The sequence below is a fragment of the Triticum dicoccoides genome, chromosome 2B, assembly GCF_002162155.2.
Source record: "Triticum dicoccoides isolate Atlit2015 ecotype Zavitan chromosome 2B, WEW_v2.0, whole genome shotgun sequence".
Lineage (NCBI taxonomy): Eukaryota > Viridiplantae > Streptophyta > Magnoliopsida > Poales > Poaceae > Triticum > Triticum dicoccoides.
Genome location: NC_041383.1, coordinates 409,210,903 through 409,218,817, shown reverse-complemented (window position 1 = coordinate 409,218,817; position 7,915 = coordinate 409,210,903). Strand labels below are relative to the sequence as shown.

The window sequence follows — 7,915 nt, the reverse complement described above, 5'->3', positions numbered from 1 at the left end:
GGGGGGGGGTATGTTGGACCTAGGGGGCTGTGTAGAATGCCTTGGGCTGAGAAGAGAGGGATGAAGTGCGGCCCGGCACGGTTTCCGGATACCGAAAACGTCCGATGATAGACCGGCTATATTGCGGTTATAAATATAACGGTTGGGAAGTCAAACGAACTCCGAATGCGATGAAACTTGGCAGGCGGCCTGTCTACACTATAATAAGACCGCACGACAAGTTGCAACCGATTCCGAGAACATTTTTATGCCACTTATAAAATAATATTTCGGAGGTGCCGCGGGCGCGTGCGAGTGTGGTCGGGCTCAGAACGGACAACGGAGAGAACCGGTGGAACCCGAACGGATGCAAGTTTTATGAAAACATATGGATGCGATGCACATGATGCTATGAGATGAGATGCATAACAAGAACAAAATGCAAAACAAACGACAAAAACCCAACCACGAAGGAAATATCATATAGCATCTCCAGAAAAGGCAAGAGTTCGAGTTACGAATATGGAAAGTTGTATCCGGGGCGTTACAACACTCCACCACTACGAGAGGATCTCGTCCCGAGATCTAGGATGGCACCGTAGGGAAAAGGAAGAGGAAGATAAGCGGTAAAACTAAGTTCCTTCTTCGACCAATGAGTGAAACCACGAACCTTGAGAGGTTGAGCAAAATGAAAGGAAGAATACAACGAAGATGAGCGAAGTTGAAAACACTCCGTTAGAAAAGAGGAACAAGGGATACGACGAGAACCAAGAGGTTTAGTGATAAGATAGATATTGAAACCACTCCGGTTAAAACTAGATGGAGGAGAGGAAGAATTTGGGCAGCACTCCGGTTGAGCATGGAAGGAATAGAACATGAACTTACAAGATGAGAGGATACTTGATGAGATCAACAACACACTACCTCCGGAACTATTGAAAGAATGGCACAAGGGGTAAGAAAGATTTCAGACAGCACTCCGGTTGAGGAAGGAGGCAAAACTTGATAAGATGAGAGAACTCGAATGAAAACACGACACACCGGTTAAATGGATAAGAGAGAAAAGAACACAATCCTCACAATTGAGATGATGAGTGAAAAGAGCAACATTACAATGCCTCCGAAAGAAAGAATAGAAGATAGATCATTGGAATAACAGAATGTAGGAGAAAAAGCCAACTTCTGCCACAAGTGAGCTTGGAAAGCATCCTTCCAAGATGGTTACAACGAGGTTGTTGGAAAACCAACAACGAAAAGAATAAGCTTGTAGTGGGCTTATGGAAAACATCCCAAAATTGAGGCGAAATTCTGCCACTAACGGAAACAATAGATTGGATTGAGGACAACAAGAAGATGACAACTCCTTTTGCCGAGAGGATAGGAGAAAAAAACCTGGATCATTGATAAGCACCACAATAGCAACATTCCTTAGGGAAGGCTTTAGGTGAAATATGACACGAGATAACTCCAACGAAGAGATTAATATGGGTTGAAACAATTCATGATCGGAGAGAAAATGATGGTTTTACCATATCTCATTCTTGACAACTTGCGAATCATAAAACTTGAAGGGAAACTGTCAAGAATGATATAACACCATCTCAAAAGATAAGGTAGAAAGAATTGCACTTTGGAATGCAAGATGAAGAATACTTGAGCTCCTCAAAACAAGACATGTGTTTAGCACCGTGTTTAATTTTGAGTATAGCTTGGCGGATCTTAACTTCAAGAGAAATCTTGAAGAACAATTGAAGAATGAAAAGAATCCTTGACGAACCACCATGTAGAGCCTCAATGAAGAGCTCTGGTAATAAAAGGATGATAGAAAGGAAGAGAAGTTGAAAGAACAAGGTGAAGCCTTGCGATGATTTAGATGGAGCTTTGCGATGATATAATCGAGAGAACTTGGAACTCCGAAAAGAAAAGATGAATACTAGAACCGAGAATTACTTCATCATGAACAATCTCCGGAAGAAGGAATTAATCACTTGGATGAAACAAGAATAAGAATTACGGTATGCGTATCCTTCACCAATTTAAATTTATGACAAGCAACGGATTTGGCATACTACTTATTCTCGTAGAAAGAATTAAGAGAGATATAGCATAAACTTGGGAAGGTCTTGATGGAACCACCGGTTGGATTTGTTAACAATGAATGAATTGATATGATAACAAAGGAAGAGGAATCTTGAATGAACCACCGTAAGAATTGAAAATGAACGAAGAAAAGATAAAGAAACACCAGGAAGAATTGGAAAATGAATGAAGATACTTGAGGGGATTTAGATACATGAGAACAAAGAAATCATGAACTGATTAGAAGGTATTTGAACGATACCGGTAAGATTTGGAGAACGAGAGCTGAAAGCTTGAATGAATAATTCTGAGATGATGGGCTACGGAGAATCAATCTGAAAAGTCTCTTGAATTGCTTCGGATGGATGAAAAAAATTCTCACAATCGAAAACAATTATGAGAGGATGGCATCAAGCTAGAACCATGAATCTTCAAGAGAATGGCCAAGATTTAGAGGAAAAACTCTTCTTCGGTCTTCAAATGTTGAGAATGATGACGAGAAACACCAGCAAAATTACTGAGATACTCCGGTATGATGACAAGCGAAGAGGTTGAGCCAACAATGAAATGATTTGAAATCGATCTTGGAAAAGGCATGTGACTGATGAGAATTCATTCTTACGTCAAACTTGGAAAAGAATTTGGGAATGGCTCAAGGAAAATTAGAAGAGTCAGGTAAGATCCTGGGAAAAGACCTGTGGGTTAGGGCCCACTCAAAAGATACACCTTCGAAAAATTACTAGAAAGGGAAATTGCACCGGTTGAATTAAATGATTCAAAAGAGATAACAACCTCGAGACATCTTGAACAGATTAGGAATGATAACACGAAACTTTTGAGGTATCTTCAGCACACCGAAACAAATGGTAAGCGAGAGGTGAATGATCAAGAGATACACCGGCATGAGAAAAAATATTTGAAACGAGGAAAGGATATGATCGACACTGAAAGCTTGAATTGGATCCACCGAAAAAGAATACGAGGATGAAGATTGATGAACTTGAAACTGTTGAGCATCTTCACGAGGGATCACCGGATTAGAATATTGACGGGAAATGAATGGAGAAACTTCACATCCATAAGATGGATGCTTGATTAAGATATCTGAGTCCATGAAGAAAAAGGGTGGGAGGGCGGGAAAACAAAGGCAACTTGGGAAAACGGAACAAACACCGTTGAGAAAACTTAGAATTGATCTTGCGGATGGGGAGAATGATGGGATCATCTCGAAGAGAAGCGCACCAGTTGGAAAAGAATTAACATGACAACCTCAATGATCAAAAGGATTAGTATTCACATAGCAATATGAGAACACCGTTTAGGAAAGGTATGGATTCAACACTTGACATTGAAGCAACTCGAATACCACAAATAAAACAAAAACAAAGGATTTGGCTTGCAGAATAAGCCGGAACAAACATATGATAGAGATTTCATCCGAAGTTTTCGTGGTGGGGCCCACACGGGCTCGATTGTACAATACCATCACGTACAAGGCAGTGCACATGACATACGAAGTGTCCCCGAACCAGCATAGCCAAGGGTTCTTTAAGACACAACGAGACCACTGTAAAAACGACCGTGGAAAGGCGGACCACTAGACGTCGAACCCCAATCTCATATCATGCATCTGTCGAAAAGATATTCTAGGAGCTACTTGAATTCCCACCTATAAAACTCCCGAAACTTTTTGGTTATGCAATCTGGTGTTGGGGATACAGGAGAAGCAATATATATCACCCAAACTAACAATACCTACATCCAAGCTGTATCCATCCGTCAACACATAACCAAGAAACCTTCGGAAATCGTGTACCTCAACCTTCGAAAAGCATCCGTTATACGAGCTATGGCAATACTCCCGAGCTCGCCCCAGTACTGGGTTATCGGGGTTATCTCACCAACAACTGCATAAAAGAGATTTTCGATGTCGGCAAATCTCAGGTATTCCAGAACTGCAACGATAAAATTGTGACGACAACACCTCAGAGCTCGACTCCCCGGGTCAAAGCCACATAAATAGACAGGAGGCACCAAGAACAATGTTCTCGTCACAAAACCATCGGAACGATTCCAAGATACCCGCGTGATCCTAAAAAAATTTTAGTGAAATTTGAGGAGAGGAAAGTCAAAACATCTACGTCGGGAGACCTCACCAGAGCGACGAAGGGGCTGAGGAGTAAAAAGAATCCTACTCTCCGATATATATAATCCTAAGACTCAAAATAGTTTTCTTCTAGACTCAACAACGGCCAACAATCAAGGGGGCTCCTATGGTCGGTCGAGGCTCTGATACCAACTTGTCACGCCCAAAATGCGACCCTATCCAAAAGGAACTCGAAGGTCCCACCAAGGATAGACCCGCATATTGAAACACTTTTGCAAGGTGGATATCATTACATCAACATTACATAATAGATGGGATACATACATAAGGCATACAATGCCACACGAATACAACATCACAATACATCAGAGCATCATCCGACTATAGATGAAACACAAATAGAAACTCAAACGACATCCACCCTGCTAGCCCAGGATGCCGACCTGGAACCTATCCCCTGATCAAAGAAGCAGAAGAAGAACTCAACGCAAGCAAGCATCGCTCTCGCGTCATGATCATCGCATGAATCCTGTACCTGCAACTGTTGTTGTAGTAATCTGTGAGCCACGAGGACTCAGCAATCCCATTACCATGGTATCAAGACTAGCAAAGCTCAAAGGGAAGGAAGGATTAAAGTGGTGAGGTTGCAGCAGCGACTAAGCATATATGGTGGCTAACATACGCAAATAAAAGCGAGAAGAGAGCAAGCGGAACGGTCGTGAAGCTAGCAATGATCAAGAAGTGATCCTGAACTCCTACTTACGTCAAACATAACCCAGAAACCGTGTTCACTTCCCGGACTCCGCCGAGAAGAGACCATCACGGCTACACACACGGTTGATGCGTTTTAATTCGGATCTCGTGTCAAGTTATCTACAACCGGACATTAACAAATTTCCATCTGCCAATAACCGCAGGCACGACTTTCGAAAGATTATACCCTGCAGGGGTGTCCCAACTTAGCCCATGACAAGCTCTCGCGATCAACGAAGGAATAGACCTTCTCCCAGGAAGACCCGATCAGACTCGGAATCCCGGTTTACAAGACATTTCGACAATGGTAAAACAAGACCAGCAAGACCGCCCGATGCGCCGACAATCCCGATAGGAGCTGCACATATCTCGTTCTCAGGGCAACACCGGATGAACACTACGTACAACTAAAACCAGCCCTCGAGTTTCCCCGAGGTGGCGCTGCAAGTGGCTCTGGTTCGGACCAACACTTAGACAAGCACTGGCCCGGGGGGGCTGTAATAAAGATGACCCTTGGGTTAATTACTCCCAAGGGAAATATAGGTGGTGGTGAGGCAAATGGTAAAACCAAGGTTGGGCCTTGCTGAAGGAGTTTTATTCAAAGCGAACTGTCGAGGGGGTCCCATAAATCACCCGACCGCGTAAGGAACGCAAAATCCGGGAACATAACACTGGTATGACGGAAACTAGGGCGGCAAGAGTGGAACAAAACACCAGGCATAAGGCCGAGCCTTCCACCCTTTACCAAATATATAGATGCATTAATAATATAAGAGATATTGTGATATCCCAACCAAAATCCTGTCCACCATGGAGCAATCTTCAACTTCACCTGCAACTAGCAACGCTATAAGAGGGGCTGAGCAAAGCGGTAACATAGCCAAGCAACGGTTTGCTAGGAAGGGTGTCAAAGGTTAGAGGTTCATGGCAATTTGGGAGGCTTGAAGAACAAGTGATAGGTAGCGCAACATAGCGATAGAACGAATCAACTAGCATAGCAATGATAGTATTGAGATCCAGGGTAGCAGTCATCTTGCCTGAAATCCTGCTAGGAAGAAGAACGAGTCCATGAAGAAGACAAGCGGACGTAGTCGAACGAATCCTCACAATCGCAACATTACCGGAACTAAGAAGCAACACCGGAAAGAAACAAACAACATGGTAAACACACAAGCATAATCATGGCATGATGCACAATCAAGTATGATGCATGTCCAGTTCAAAGAGGCATGGCATGGCAAACTGCAACACGCAATACTACAAATTAAGTGGAGCTCAATATGCAACGAGTTGCATATTGACAAAACACCACATGCAATTATTTAGTTTGATCTCGGTTATGTACCCAACAATATTAAATGTTGTTAAACATGGCAAGATGTGAAACATAATAAAGTCATCTATTTAGGCAAATTTAAATGAGCCGGAATAATAAACAACAAGTCCGGAAAATCCCCATGTGCATATTTTAGATTTGGTACTGTTCTGCCCTAAACCATATTTTAATGTTGTTAAACATTAAAGATGAGTGCACCAAGTTAATCTAGGCATTTTTCCACCCCATTTACATATAAAGTTTATTAAAATTGGAGCTACGGCTATTTAGTTATGAAATAAAGCATTTTAACATGGCATGTTAGCAAATTTAAACAAACAACAAGTTAAACATTTTAAACATGGATGAAAATGGCATATTATGAAACTAGATGAAATTCTAAGCATTTTACATATATAGTTTGTTTAATTTGGATGCATGCATGTTTAGTTATTAACAATACAAAACAGTGGCATTCCTGTAATTATGCATGCATTGGACAAATAGAAAAATCATCAGCAGGGGAAAAAAATGTAGCCGGGCCGAAATAGATGGATCTGCGCTGCTCACATTGGGCTCCAGGGAGCTGGCAGATCTGGCCTGATGCGGTGCGGGAGTGCCTGGAGCTGGGCCAGTGGCTGGATAGGCCAACGCGGGCGGCACACAGTCAACGGGCAAGACGAGCGGGCGTCCTCTGCTCGACTGGAAACAGAGCCGCGGCGGCGTGGGACGCAGAGGGGACTTGAAGCGGCGGGCGCGATCTCCGGCAGCTCGAGGCAGAGGTGGCCAGCGGAGGCTCGGTCCAGGAGGGGTCACCGAGGCTTGGTGCGGACGAGGCGAGGTAAGGAGGATGCGCTCCGAGAAGAAGATGGCGGCGGGCGGAGGAGCGACGACCTGGAGGCGGGGACGATGCCAGAGACATAGGGCCTCGTCCGATCGGACGAAGACGACGACGAACAGAACAAGACGGCGACGGGAGCTGGGGGTTCCTCCTCCTTGCTCCCCTGCTCGATGCAGGAGCAGACGCCGGCTGGATTTGGGGCGCTGAAGACGGGCACCAGCGGCGAAGAAGCTCCAGGACGGCGGCGGCGACATGGCTTGACCCGGAGCTCCATCGGGCGACCATGGCTGTTCCCTAGACAGCCAACAGGGAGAGACGTGAGGCGAGGGAAGAGGGAGAGAGAAACAGGAGGAAGGAGAAACACGGGGGAAGGAGACGGGTCCTGCTGGCTTCGTTGCTGATGGCGTTTGGGTGCCCCGGCGAGCTGCGGCTCATCGCCGGCAGCGACGGGAACAGAGGAGAGGCTCGGGCGAGGGGCTGCTGCCTTGGTTCGAACCAGATCAAGCGGGGCCAGGGTTGCACGAGTTGGTTGGCTTGAAGTGGCTGCGCGAGAGGATTGGTCAGATGGGATTTGGAGGGATCCCGAGGTGGGAGGTGGCGGCGGCGCGACCGGACAAGCTCCCTAGGTTTTAGGGTTGGACTAGTTTAGGTAGGGTTTCATCTGCTATATATAGCAGGTAAGAATTGGGTAGGGAAACTAGCCCCTCCGATCGAAATCAGACGAACGGGAAAAAAATAGGCTAGGGAGTCCAATAAAGAAAACAGAGATATTTTATAGATGTTTGGGGATGATCTGAATGCAACGGTGATGATTGAGCGGGTCGCTTTTTGGAAGCACGAA

General features: G+C 44.8%; 1 protein-coding gene across 1 annotated transcript in view; it reads right to left on the bottom strand.

Annotated features, from left to right (window-relative positions):
• LOC119360915 overlaps positions 1-7,915 on the bottom strand; it is a 49,049-nt gene that overhangs the window by 1,954 nt on the left and 39,180 nt on the right. The window lies entirely within an intron of this gene.